We start from the raw sequence: 14,576 nt of genomic DNA, 5'->3' as shown, positions 1-14,576 counted from the left end.
CCCTCTCTCATCCATTTCCCCTCTGTGTCACCCATTTCCTCTGTCTCATCCCTTTACACTCTGTCTCACCCTTCCTCTGTCTCATCCTTTCCCCTCTATCTCACCCCTTTTCCCCTCTGTCTCACCCTTTCCTCTGTCTCATCCTTTCCTCTGTCTCAACCCTTTTTCCCTCTGTCTCACCCTTTTCCCCTGTCTCATCCTTTTCCTCTGTCTCATCCTTTCCCCTCTGTCTCACACCTTCACTACTACCCATTTCCTTCCCCTCTACTACGCCTTTCCCCTCTGTCTCATCCCTTTCCCCTCTGTCTCATCCCTGTCCCTCTGTCTCACCCCTTTCCTCACCCCTTTCCCCTCTTATCCATTTCCCCTCTGTGTCACCCCTTTCCCATCTGTCTCTCCCCTTTCCTCTGTCTCATCCTTTCCTCTATCTCACCCCTTTCCTCTGTCTCATCCTTTCCCTCTCTCACCCCTTTCCCCTCTGTCTCACCCCTTTCCCTTCTGTCTCACCCCTTTCCCCTCTGTCTCACCCCTTTCCCCTCTGTCTCACCCTTTTCCTCTGTCTCATCCTTTTCCTCTGTCTCACCCCTTTCCTCTGTCTCACCCCTTTCCCTCTGTCTCATCCTTTCCCCTCTGTCTCATCCCTTTTCCCTCTGTCTCATCCCTTTCCCCTCTGTCTCATCCTTTCGCCCTCTGTCTCACACCTTCACTACTACCCATTTCCTTCCCTCTACTACGCCTTTCCCCTCTGTCTCATCCCTTTCCCCTCTGTCTCACCCCTTTCCCCTCTGTCTCACCCCTTTCCCCTCTATGTCATCCCTTTCCTCTGTCTCATCCTTTCCCCTCTGTCTCATCCCTGTCCCCTCTGTCTCACCCCTTTCCTCTGTCTCACCCCTTTCCCCTCTCTCATCCATTTCCCCTCTGTGTCACCCTTTCCCATCTGTCTCACCCCTTTCCCCTCTGTCTCATCCTTTCCCTCTATCTCACCCCTTTCCCCTCTGTCTCATCCCTTTCCCTCTGACTCATACCTTTCCCTCTATCTCACCCCTTTCCCTCTCTCACCCTTTCCCTCTGTCTCACCCTTTTCCCCTCTGTCTCACCCCTTTCCCCTCTGTCTCATCCCTTTCCCCTCTGTCTCATCCCTTTCCCTCTGTCTCATCCTTTCGCCCTCTGTCTCACACCTTCACTACTACCCATTTCCCTTCCCTCTACTATGCCTTTCCCTCTGTCTCATCCTTTCCCCTCTGTCTCACCCCTTTCCCCTCTGTCTCATCCCTTTCCCTCTGTCTCACCCCTTTCCCCTCTGTCTCACCCTTTCCCCTCTGTCATCCCTTTCCCCTCTGTCTCATCCCTTTCCCCTCTGTCTCATCCCTGTCCCTCTGTCTCACCCCTTTCCCCTCTTTCTCACCCCTTTCCCTCTCTCATCCATTTCCCCTCTGTGTCACCCCTTTCCCATCTGTCTCACCCCTTTCCCCTCTGTCTCATCCCTTTCCCCTCTGTCTCACCCCTTTCCCCTCTGTCTCATCCCTTTCCCCTCTGTCTCACCCCTTTCCCCTCTGTCTCACCCCTTTCCCCTCTGTCTCACCCCTTTTCCCTCTGTCTCACCCCTTTCCCCTCTGTCTCACCCCTTTCCCCTCTGTCTCATCCCTTTCCCTCTGTCTCACCCTTTCCCCTCAGTCTCACCCCTTTCCTCTGTCTCATCCCTTTCCCCTCTGTCTCACCCCTTTCCCCTCTGTCTCATCCCTTTCCCCTCTGTCTCATCCCTTTCCCCTCTGTCTCACCCCTTTCCCTCTGTCTCACCCCTTTCCCCTCTGTCTCACACCTTCACTACTACCCATTTCCCTTCCCTCTTCTACCCCTTTCCCCTCTGTCTCATCCCTTTCCCCTCTCTCACACACCTTCACTACTACCCATTTCCCTTCCCTCTACTACCCCTTTCCCTTCCCTCTACTACCCCAGTAATGTTCGTAGTACTGTTCCTATGGAAGGAGATGATTATATGGACACACTTAACATAACATAGACTGCTGCTTTCTCTTGGGGCTCTCTGTCTAAGCTGAGAGAAAGAGGTGCTACTCTCTTTGTCTTCCCCGGTGGCCTCTCTGCGCTTTTGCTGACTGTGTGCTTGTATCCAGGACGTTGATAATAGTTCCCTTTTCCTTTTTTTGTTTGCTGTTGTAGGTTATTATACCAAAAAATGCAAATGTTGCCTACAAATGAACAAACAAATAAACACTTAACAGAAACTATGAGTCATAGCTCTATAAAATGTTGTCTACGACGGTTACCACGCTCTCATAAACAACAGAAATATTTGAGTTTCTGTATGCTCCAGGAAAAAAAGTTTGCCTATTTCTCCTTTTGGACCACATACACTCTAATTCTAGAGTAGAATGGAGTTAATATGTCAATAAAAACACTGGACACGGTCAATAAAGAGGTAAGTCTGTCATAAACTGACAACACAAGAGCATTAGCTGTATCTACTAAATGTCATGTCACCAATTCTGTCTAGCACACAAACGTGAAGTATCATGACTGTTACTGCAAGCTTAGAAAGTGTATTCACCCAGAACTACATTTTCATTATCACTGCACAATGCAACATCACTGCACAATGCAATATCACTGCACAGTGCAATATCACTGCACAGTGCAATATCACTGCACAGTGCAGCTGACAGAAATGCAGGAGAGGAACTGAAGCTAACAAACCCCACAAACCCATCAATGTCAGAATGTCTGATGCCATGGAGGGATGTGTCATCAAATTCCTCCTTGACCCTCATGTATGGCCTGGAACATCCCAAATGGCACCCTTTTCCCTATATAGTGCACTACTTTTGACCAGGGCCCATATGGTAGTAGTGCACTATGTAGGGAATAGGGTGCCATTTTGGACGCAACTTTGGTGTTCTACAGGACCTTCCTCTTCGTCCCTCTACAGCCGGCTGAGAGGAGCCTGACCTGGGGACAGAAAGAAGGACATATTTGTAAAAACACGCCAAACAAAAGTCTGTGCATTTTCCTCTGCCTTCAGCTCTGCCTTGGAAACAAGTGCAGCACAGTGCTGGGAGTGTGTCTGTTGGACCAGACTGGTCACGCGATCTCCTCCAAGCCCCCAACAGACACTGTCCCAACTCCCCAGACAGCCAGCTGCAGAACTGCCTGGGACATGCAGACAGAGAGGATCACAATCATTAGGCCAATGAGGGAATAAGTGGACGTACTGCCTTGTGTGTGTGTGTGTGTGTGTGTGTGTGTGTGTGTGTGTGTGTGTGTGTTTGATCACACACACACAAGGGCTTGGACACTTGAGGGTATGCCACAACTAGCACCCCACCCGGCAACCCCCCTACTCTTTTCCAGTGTGGTCAGATAACTGTAGGTTCATTTGTAGTACTCCTTCTGGAGAATGTGTTAAATCACCACTCATCATCCTCAACAATGACTTCGCAGGTAGTATTTTGTATATCGAGTTAAAAAGACATCTTTTAACTGAGACAGATTAAATATGCCTAAACATGCCTACATCACACAATAACAGAATTGGTGCTTTAATATTTTTAATGAAAATGTATTTAGCTGCTAACCAGAACAGTTTACACAACTTGGACCACTTGGTCTCACACAACTTTATTTGCCTATAAATAATTTTACAACATCACATTCAAAAAGTAACATTTTGGATTACAAAATTCAGGGTGTTTTGAGCCCTGAATGCTGATTGGCTGAAAGCTGTTGTATATCAGACCGTATACGACTGGTATGACAAAACAATTATTTTTACCCTTCTAATTATGTTGGTAACCAGTTTATAATAGCAATACGGCACCTTGGGGGTTTGTGGTATATGGCCAATATTCAAATCAAATTGTATTTGTCATATGCGCCAAATACAAGCCCTTAACCAACACTGCTTTAAGAAGTTTTAAGAAAAAAAAAGTGTTAAGTAAAAAATAGATAAGTAAAAATTAGAAAATAAAAGTAACAATGTGGAGGCTATATACAGGGGGTACCGGTACAGAGTCAATGTGGAGGCTATATACAGGGGGTACCGGTACAGAGTCAATGTGGAGACTATTTACAGGGGGTACCGGTACAGAGTCAATGTGGAGGCTATATACAGGGGGTACCGTACAGAGTCAATGTGGAGGCTGTACAGAGTCAATGTGGAGGCTATATACAGGGGGTACCGGTACAGAGTCAATGTGGAGGCTATATACAGGGGGTACCGGTACAGAGTCAATGTGGAGACTATTTACAGGGGGTACTGGTACAGAGTCAATGTGGAGGCTATATACAGGAGTCAATGTGGACCGGGGGTACAGAGTCAATGTGGAGACTATGTGGAGGCTATATACAGGGGGTACCGGTACAGAGTCAATGTGGAGGCTATATACAGGGGGTACCGGTACAGAGTCAATGTGGAGGCTATATACAGGGGGTACCGGTACAGAGTCAATGTGGAGGCTATATACAGGGGGTACCGGTACAGAGTCAATGTGGAGGCTATATACAGGGGGTACCGGTACAGAGTCAATGTGGAGGCTATATACAGGGGGTACCGGTACAGAGTCAATGTGGAGGCTATATACAGGGGGTACCGGTACAGAGTCAATGTGGAGGCTATATACAGGGGTACCGGTGCAGAGTCAATGTGGAGGCTATATAGGGGTATGCAGAGTCAATGTGGAGGGTATCAGGGGGTACCGGTACAGAGTCAATGTGGAGGCTATACACAGGGGGTACCAGCACAGAGTCAATGTGGAGGCTATATACAGGGGGTACCGGTACAGAGTCAATGTGGAGGCTATATACAGGGGGTACCTGTACAGAGTCAATGTGGAGGCTATATACAGGGGGTACCGGTACAGAGTCAATGTGCGGGGGCACCAGTTAGTCGAGGTAATTGAGGTAATATGTACATGCAGGTAGAGTTAAAGTGACTATGCATAGATAATAAACAGAGAGTAGCAGCAGCAAAAAAGAGGGGTCTGGGTATCCCTTTGATTAGCTGTTCAGGAGTCTTATGGATTGGGGGAACAAGCTGTTAAGAAGCCTTTTGGACCTAGACTTGGCACTCCGGTACCGTTTGCCGTGTGGTAGCAGAGTGAACAGTCTATGACTAGGGTGGCTGGAGTCTTTGACCATTTTTAGGGCCTTGCGAAGTGCCTAAGAACAGCCCTTAGCCGTGGTATATTGGCATATATCACACTCGGGCCTTATTGCTTAAATAGAACATGTTTCACAAAGCCTCAGAAGCCAAAACGAACTGTTAACTGGCAGCCATTCAAAAAAAGGCACACCACTCTCACTGTACTAATGAACTAAAACTAGCTTTAATTCAAAGCCATAAATAAAATAAAATCAAAGTTATATGATCACGTACACAGTTTAACAGATGTTATAGCAGGTGCAGCTAAATGCTCCTAACAACGCAGTAAAATGTCAAGCACACAAACAAATTAAACAAAGAACACAACAAGAAATCAATAATTGTCAGAAGGAATCCAATGAACAACCCAGAATACAGCAATATTCTATGAAAAGAAAAGCAGCTGCTAGGCTGAAAATAATGAGCCCAATAACAGAAATAAATACATGGAAAAGGGAAATACCTAGTCAGTTGCCTTCAACTGAAATGTATCTTCCACATTTAACCCAACCCCTCTGAATCAGAGCGGTGCGGGGAGCTGCCTTACTAAACATCTACGTCTTGGGCACGGGGAGCAGTGGGGGGCAGAACCTTGCCTTGCTAAGGGCAGAACAACAGATTTTTACCTTGTCAGCTCTGGGATTCAATCCTGCAACCTTTCGGTTACTGGCCCAACGCTGTCACCACTAGGCTACCTGCTGCCTTGCATCGTCATCGTCACATTCAGCAGCACGCGACCATGTTGCAACATCTGGGCACTGCCATGGATCGCGTGCTGCAGACTATGGATAGTTTGGAGAGAGGAGGAGGTTTTTCAGCGCCTCCACCAGCTCCACTACAACAGGATCCACTGACCACCCCTCTGTCCCCTGGTCCCAGCGGGATTCGACTCGCGCTCCCGAGGGAGTATGATGGGATGGCTGCCGGATGCCAGGGTTTTCTACTACAGTTGGAGCTCTACCTGGCGACCGCCCACCCGGCTCCTTCGGGGCATGAGAGTGTGTCCTCCCTCGTCTCCTGCCTCTCAGGCAAAGCCCTGGAGTGGGCCAACGTAGTATGATGTGAGGGAGATGTGGCGTTGGATCATTATGCAGAGTTCACCCCCCGTTTTCGGGCAATGTTCGACCACCCACCTGAGGGTCGAGCGGCGGGTGAACATCTGTTCCACCATAGGCAGGGGACGAGGAGCGCGCAGGATTTCGCCTTGGACTTCCAGACCCGGGACCTGTCAGTTCCATCCCCCAGCACCTCCGCTCCAACGCCCATGGAGCTAGGGGGTGCTGCACTTAGGGCGACTGGAGGAGGGGCCATTCCCTGCACCATCTGTGGCCGCAGAGGGCGCACTGCTTGTCGGCGCAGGAGGGGTCCCCCAGGGAGTCGAGGTAGCAGGCAGGGCACTATTGTGTCACCCCAGGTGAGTCGGCAGCTGGGAATTTTTTTGATCGTTCATTTGCTAATAGTTTAGGGATTCCCCTTGTTCCTGTGGATATGACTTTCCCTGTGCACGCCCTAGATAGTCGACCATTAGGGTCAGGGCTGATTAGGGAGGCCACCGCTCCACTTGACATGGTTACGCAGGAGGGTCATGAGGAGAGAATCAGTCTCTTCCTTATTGATTCTCCTGCGTTCCTGTGGTGCTGGGCTTACGCTGGTTGGCCTGTCATGACCCCACTATTTCGTGGCAACAGAGGGCTCTCAAGGTGTGGTCACGAGAGTGCTCAGTGAGATGTGTGGGGGTTACCATCGGTGCGACTACGGTGGAAAGTCCAGACCAGGTCTCCACTGTGCACATCTCCTCAGAATATGCCGATTTGGCTCTCGCCTTCTGTAAGAAGAGGGTGACTAAATTACCACCTCATCGACAGGGGGATTGTGCGATAAATCTCCTGGCAGACGTTGCACTTCCCAGGAGTCACGTGTATCCTCTGTCATAGGAGGAGACGGTGGCTACGGAAACATATGTCTCCGAATCCCTGGGGCAGGGATACATTCGGCCTTCCACTTCACCTGCCTCCTCAAGTTTCTTTTTTGTGAAGAAGAAGGATGGGGGTCTGCGCCCGTGTATTGACTATCGAGGTATAAATCAGATCCCTGTGAGGTATCGATACCCGCTGCTTCTCATCGCCAGTGCGATCGAGTCAATGCACGGGGCTCGCTTCTTCACATAGTTGGATCTCAAGGTAATTGGCCGACTCCCACCACGGTAAAGGAAGTGCAACGGTTTCTAGGGTTTGCCAACTACTACCGGCGGTTTATCCGGGGGTTTGGTCAGGTAGCAGCTCCCATTACCTCACTGCTGAAGGGAGGACGGTCCAAGGCTGGGATAGGATCTGTGCTCTCTCAGAGCTCGGGCACGCCACCAAAAGCTTCGCCCCTGTGCCTTCTTTTCGAAGAAGCTCAGCCCGGCGGAGCGAAACTATAATGTGGGGGACCGGAAGCTGTTGGCTGTTGTCAAGGCTCTGAAGGCGTGGAGACATTGGCTTGAGGGGGCTAAACACCCTTTTCTCATCTGGACTGACCACTACAATCTTGAGTACATCCGGGCAGCGAGTAGACTGAACCCTCGCCAGGCAAGGTGGGCCATGTTCTTTACCCGTTTTGTTTTCACCCTGTCCTAGAGACCAGGTTCCCAGAACGCGAAGGCAGACGCACTGTCCCGGATGTATGACACAGAGGAGCGGTCTATGGATCACACTGGGAATCATGATTCGAGGTGCAGGACAGGGTCTGTCACTCGACCCGAAACCTGTCCCTCCGCCTGCCCTGCCAGAAGCTGGGTCCGCGGTTTGTGGGGCCAATTAAAGTTCTGAGGAGACTGAACGAGGTATGTTACAGGTTACAGCTTCCCCCAGATTATCGTATTAACCCCTCGTTCCATGTGTCTCTCCTCAGGCCGGTGGTGGCTGGTCCACTCCAGGAAGCTGAGGTGCGGGAGGCTGTCCCTGATTGAGAACCATACCCGGCCAAAACATAGAAATAAAGAAACTAGAATGCCCACCCTATTCACACCCTGGCCTAACCAAAATAGAGAATATAAGTCTCTCTATGGCCAGGGTGTGACAGTGAGGGATTGTTTATTGTAATTTTCGGTCTGTCTGTGTGTGCTCAAGATGTTACTTTGTATATTTGTCTTTTTTGAGTTTTTTTTACTCGTATCTGCTGTCCTGCGCCTGACTCTCTCACCAGCAACATACAGGACTCGTTACATGCATTCTGCTCAGCTGTATCAATTAACACAGGCAAGAATTTCATAGGTCTATTAAGGTATAATAAAATAATAAAATGCACAAAATAGAATGTGCTCGTTTTGGATAATATGATTGATATCTTATTTTCTAAATCAGATTTTGCCCTATTCAATCTATTTCCCATAAAATAAACAAACACTTTGAATGTCTATCTTCCAGAGCTTAACCCTATTGTGTATTTGCAAGCATTCAATTATAGAACAAGGGGTGCTGGTGGGAGAGGGGGGAGTATAATTATAACAAGCACAAAATGGACCCTTGGCATTCTTCTTTCTTTGAAAAATCTTAATGGCAAATCATCACTTTACCTTTCACCTCCTAGTGTTTCATCTGTAGTCTACACAGAGTGCTCAGGCCTGCCTAAATGCTTGTCATTGGCCGAGCCATTTAAGCTTTGCCTTTGGCCATACTCTCGAAAATTATTGTTGGTTTCTTGCCCTGGACTTCCATACACATAAGTGGGTACTCCTCCTTTGTGCTCAATTTGAGAACCCAGACAGAGCTGTGTCCACAGTTTAGGTCTATGTCGGCTGTAGTGGGTTCTGCAGCAGTGGATGGGTTTGTTCAGCGTTACTAACGGCTGTGCACACAATCTGGCCAACACGATAAATCATACACATCTTAACACTTTCCACTCTTCCTGGGTTGCAGTGTGAGAGCCAACCATCATTCTCACTGTTATAAAGACACATTTAAAGCTGAAGGCCTACGTTGCAGGTCAGAAAATCAATCTGAAAGCTCATTCAATCCACCCCACTTTCTTAATTGAGGTAGTTTATGCAAAAATGACTCTCTTTGTCTGCTTGAGAATTCTGAAATTGATTGTAAACACACATGGTGCATTCAGGTTCAAAAACTCAATGAAGGAGAAGAAACAATTATTGAACAGTAATGACTTTGCTGCGCTGGGGGAAGCCCCTTCCGTGCATGCCTACTCTTGCATACTTCCTCTCCTTTTTATAATTAACCACCTCAGTGCAAATAACTTGTGAGGTGAATCCAAATTTTATATTGTAAACTTTACATATTGTTGCAAGATACAAACATAGAAGAAACTGACTACTTGTGTTCATTTGATTCCTGCAGACCGCCTTTAAAACCTCTACAGGATCGGTGGGTCCCCCACCGGACAGTTGAGCTAGGGTAGGCTAATGTGATTAGCATGAACATTTCCCAGGACATAGACATATCTGACATTGGCAGAAAGCTTCAATTCTTGTTAATCTAACTGCACTGTCCAAATTACAGTAGCTATTATAGTGAAAGAATGCCATGCTATTGTTTGAGGAGAGTGCACAGTTAGGAACTTTTAAATGTATGAATAAACCATTAGGCACATTTGGGCGGTCTTGATACAACATTTACAACATGTGTATTCATGTGATATTTAAGTGACAAAAAATTACAACATCTATTGGAATTTTTTTTTTTATAAATAAAAAACACTAGTTGATCTGGACATTTCTGATTGAATAATAGAAAATGTACCTTGTGCATTCCACTATTACAACTTTCAAGAGTAAGTTTAAAGCCGGACTGAGTTCCCCCCTTGTCGACCATTGCTCTAGAGGGTCGGGGACAAAGACACATTGGTGGCATGGAGAGGTGTGGGGGATGGCGGTTGTTGGTTTTGATAAAATACTAATAATTACAACTCTGTAAATAACCCAGCCAAGCTGTGAAAACACAGGAGCACTGACCTGTGTAGAGATGAGAAAGGAGAGGAATGGAGAGGAGCAGAGAGGAGAGGAGAGAAGAGGAGAAACAAGACTAAAATGTGACCAATGGGATCTGGACACTGGGGCAACTCCGAACCCAGGTGACCACCATCAGTCCCTGCACCCTCGGCCGTCTCGCCGCCTAGTGGGACTAATTACTTAATAAGTAGCTGTTAGAGGTTTCCTGGACATAGTCCAGACCCTACAGAGGCCCTCAGAGCTGCTGCAGACCCCCACGAACACAAGGAGAGCTTCATTTATCAATCAGACCAATCAGGAGGCCACTTCCTTGGTTAGGGACGAATCGGAAAGCCACATGTTGGGGATTACATGTCGGAATTCCATAATGATGTTAAACCACCTGAATAAAATGAACAGTAGAGTTATTAATTAGATTAAAATAACAACTCAGAGAGTTGCATTGATACATTTGATGCTTGATTCATAAAAGATACAGTAAAATAATTTGCACAATTCACACCTTGGTTACAATCGAGCGAGATAATATGTGCTTGAAATGTCTGAAATGTATGTATTTAACATGACATCATATTAAAGTGGATGGTTGAAGAATGGATGGTTTAAATGACATCACACAGTAGGGCTATGTGATGCACAGCTTGGTGTGTGACTGCTTTCACGCTGATGATGGGAAGTCAACGTAGCTAAAAGACAAGCGATGCGTCCCAAATGGCAAACTTTCATTACTCTGTGTGTCCTAGTATTGCACTACAGATATCGGATCTTAATTTGATCAACCTGTTGTAATTTTCACGATAAATGTCTGAATTGATTTGCCCTAACTAAAAAGGCCCATTTATTATAATCCACACATTTCACGTTTCCTGTTGCTGCAGGATTATTTTCCTCCTGGCAGAAACTGGTCAAATTAAGATCCTACATCTCTATATAGGAAATAGGGTGCTTTTTGGGATGCGTACATGGTATGTAGAAAAAAGAGCCGCCACCGTCACCTGAAGCATGTGTAATTCTTCCTATTTTTCCCCCTGTGATGACAGATGAGGAGGAGCGGGTTAGGAGCAGGTATTAGAGCAGAGCAGCTCGTCACCCCTCACTGGGCCCCTGTGCAGAGGGACGACCACTTTACGCTGTCATACCAGGGCATACTAGGGCCCAATGGGAGGGAGAGAGAGAGCGAAAGAGAGAGAGAGGTATAGTATATTCTATTGGGACATGATGTGAGAACTATAACCATAGAATTAATGGTTGTTCCAGGTAGCCAGGATATCAACACAGATATGTGACACGTCACCACACAGACCACCATTGTACTGGTGACCATGGGACACCTTATCCTACAATAGATGCACTCCAGGCCTGGATCAATGCTGTCTCACTGAGTAAAGGGAGAGAAAATGTGTATCGTTTTACAATTATTTTTGGTTGACCACTCTGTAGAGAGGAGTAGTTTAACAATGGAACCAGAAATGTGGTTGACGTGCAGTACATTTAAAAACTAATGAACTATAAAGAATCATAGGATCTAATGCATTTCAAATTAAACATTCATATTTGCATAGACATTAACCATGTACCCACACACAGGGAATGACTCATGTTGCTTAATGGGTACTCTCACTGAGAGCGCTGTTCACAGAAGGGGACATCACCTCTGGTAAGATGGTAAGAGGGTCCAAGTGCTTTTCACATACTGCAGAGCTAAGCAGATTTGTCCAGGATCATAGCATAGCAGCATGGATGTAAAGTCAATGTGACATTACAGGCTATTGGCTAAAATTTGATTCAGGGTAATGAGTCATCCATCACTTGTTTAAATGGTATTTTGTTGTCACGATCATCATAATGATTAGACCAAGGCGCAGAGTGTGTAGAATAATAATAAACTCATCAAACAAACCAGAAAAAAAAAAAAAACGTGAAGCTATAATAGTGCTAACAGGCTACAATCCATAGTCAAAATCCTACAAAAACTAAAGGGGAAATGGCTGCCTAAATATGATCCCCAATCAGAGACAACAATAAACAGCTGCCTCTGATTGGAAATCATACCAGGCCAACATAGATATATAATTACCTAGATGACCCACCCTAGTCACACCCCGACCTAACCAACATAGAGAATAACAGGCTCTCTATGGTCAGGGCGTGACATTTGTAATATGTTGAAGACATCCATATCATGGGTTTAAAGGTTTAAATTGTAAACTGTACAAGATGTGAATTGTAAATGTTACAAGGTTAAAGTTGTAAACTTTACAAGGTTTGAATTGTAAACTGTACAATATGTGAATTGTAAACTGTACAGAGTTTAAATTGTCAACTGTACAAGGTTTAAATTGTAAACTGTACAAGATGTGAATTGTAAACTGCACAGTGGGAAAGGGAGCCCCCTGTAATAGAGGTGTCATTGTTCCCCTGCACAGTGTTTACAAATCTGAAACGAGGAAACGGGGGTCCTCCTGTACCTCTGTCCGTTTTTAGGAAATCGAGATAGACCCCCCATATTTTATTTATACCTCGCTGATAGCATTTATCAGCGACGTCTTGATAAAAACAAAATATGCAACTTAAGCCTGAGCATGGCTAAGCCGCTGAGGAGGACAGGATTACCTGGGGGCTGGCTGGGACAGACATCAGATTGTATTGTCATAAAGGGACCATTAGCCTCTTGGCAAACTGTACCTCAAGCCCCAGATGACAGGCCTTTTCAAGACAGACAGGGGAGAAAATATGAAACTTAAATTCTTCATGACAGAAACTTGAATGAATAAGTCAAAAAATGATAAAATAATAAAACAGACAAAAGCAAACATTTATGTTTACCTCTCTAGCATAAATGTACTTAAATGTATATTTGTTGTCTTTAATTGATCACATATTTTCCTTTGAAAAGAACTGTCCTTGTTTATTAACAGATAGAGAGTCGCCATACAAAACACAATGACCCAGACTTAGTGACTGGATGGGATTAAGTTTAATACCGAATCTTGACAGACATATCCTGGAAGCATATCAGTCCCTCAGATTTCCAAAGACAAATCTGGGATTGATTGTATTAACTGGATAGTTAAATACAGCTAATCTGCACTGATCACTTACTATGTCTCAGGGTATATTCTATTGCTTATTTAACACATTTAGGCTACCACAATTTTCTTAGAATGTCTAAACAAAACAAAAGACATTAAAACATTAAAACATTAAACTGAATAATTATTGCAACTAAACTGTTATTTTATCCACACAAAAGAGCAAGATTAAAAAAAGAAGAGAAATGATTAAATATGCAGACGAGGCAGCAACAAGAAAGGCAGAATTTCCATGCCAGGCTGTCATCTTCTTATTCCTGTTCATCTTTGAGTTGGTCTATTCTTTAGGAAGTGAAGCATTTCTGGCAAGTAGTACAATGTCTGAATGACTGGAGGGGATGGATTGATGGTCAGACAAAGGGCCCCGGGACAGGTTGACTAGACAGCTTCATGTTCCTGTGTGTTGTCACTTTCCCTGGCAGGGAAGAAGAGGTCTAGTCTGTCCCTAATCTGAGGGGGATCAGTCAGGTGGGAGCTGGGGGTCAGTCAGGTGGTGGGGGGTGGCAGTCAGGTGGGGGGGGGTAGACTAGGCGATGATGGTTCAGACTAGGTATCCCCTCCAATCTCCCTAGCTACTTTTCTCTCTATGCACACCCTCAGGGCCATAGTGTGATCTGGGCGGTGATAAAGGTCCAGGCAGTGACAGAGACAGAATGCCAGACTGGCTGGGCAGGCAGGGTTGGAGTCAAACCCCTCTGTCTCTGTGAGGTGAGGACTTGGTGGCCCAGCCAGCCTGTCCTGAAGGGGTGTATGAAAGGCATGCATTCTCAGAGACGTGACACAGAGAGAAGAAAGTCTGGGAGTCAGTCTGACTCTGGCCAGGCAGCCATGCTGTCTTACCCTTTATTCCCCATCCCGCCCTCCCTTTCTTTCCCTCCCTCAGTCCAATATCTGGGAGACTCCAGGCGCCACAGTGTAACTGCAGTCTCAGGTATGCTTCTGCAAGACACTACTACACAATCTCCCCAGGCTTCTATAGCCTAGCTGGGATCAGAGGAGTGATCATCCTACTGTATTATCTGAGCTATTCTATACCAAGTTTCGATTGTTGTTCCCCAATTCCTATACACTATTCTCACATCAAACGTTAAGAATTCTCACATCAAATTGAACATAATGAAAGTATTTCATTATACAGTATTGGCTTCTTCTTTTCCTTGTTCTGTTCTCTCTCCCTCTACTCCCCTCTAATGTTGTGGCATTGTCATCATGTTTAAGGGTTTAGGATGATTACAAAATAATGTGAAAATAGAACAAGTAAGCAGAGCCTATGTTGAGGTTCACCCTCTGTCAGCATAGTGACAGCTGCAGGGGCAATTTTCATTGTGGTGCATGTGGTTTTGTGGTAGATATGCTCTCATCTAAACTACATACTAAGCTGTGG

The sequence above is a fragment of the Oncorhynchus tshawytscha genome, linkage group LG31 (genome assembly GCF_018296145.1).
Source record: "Oncorhynchus tshawytscha isolate Ot180627B linkage group LG31, Otsh_v2.0, whole genome shotgun sequence".
In the NCBI taxonomy this organism is placed as follows: domain Eukaryota; kingdom Metazoa; phylum Chordata; class Actinopteri; order Salmoniformes; family Salmonidae; genus Oncorhynchus; species Oncorhynchus tshawytscha.
Note: the sequence above shows the minus strand (reverse complement) of the source record.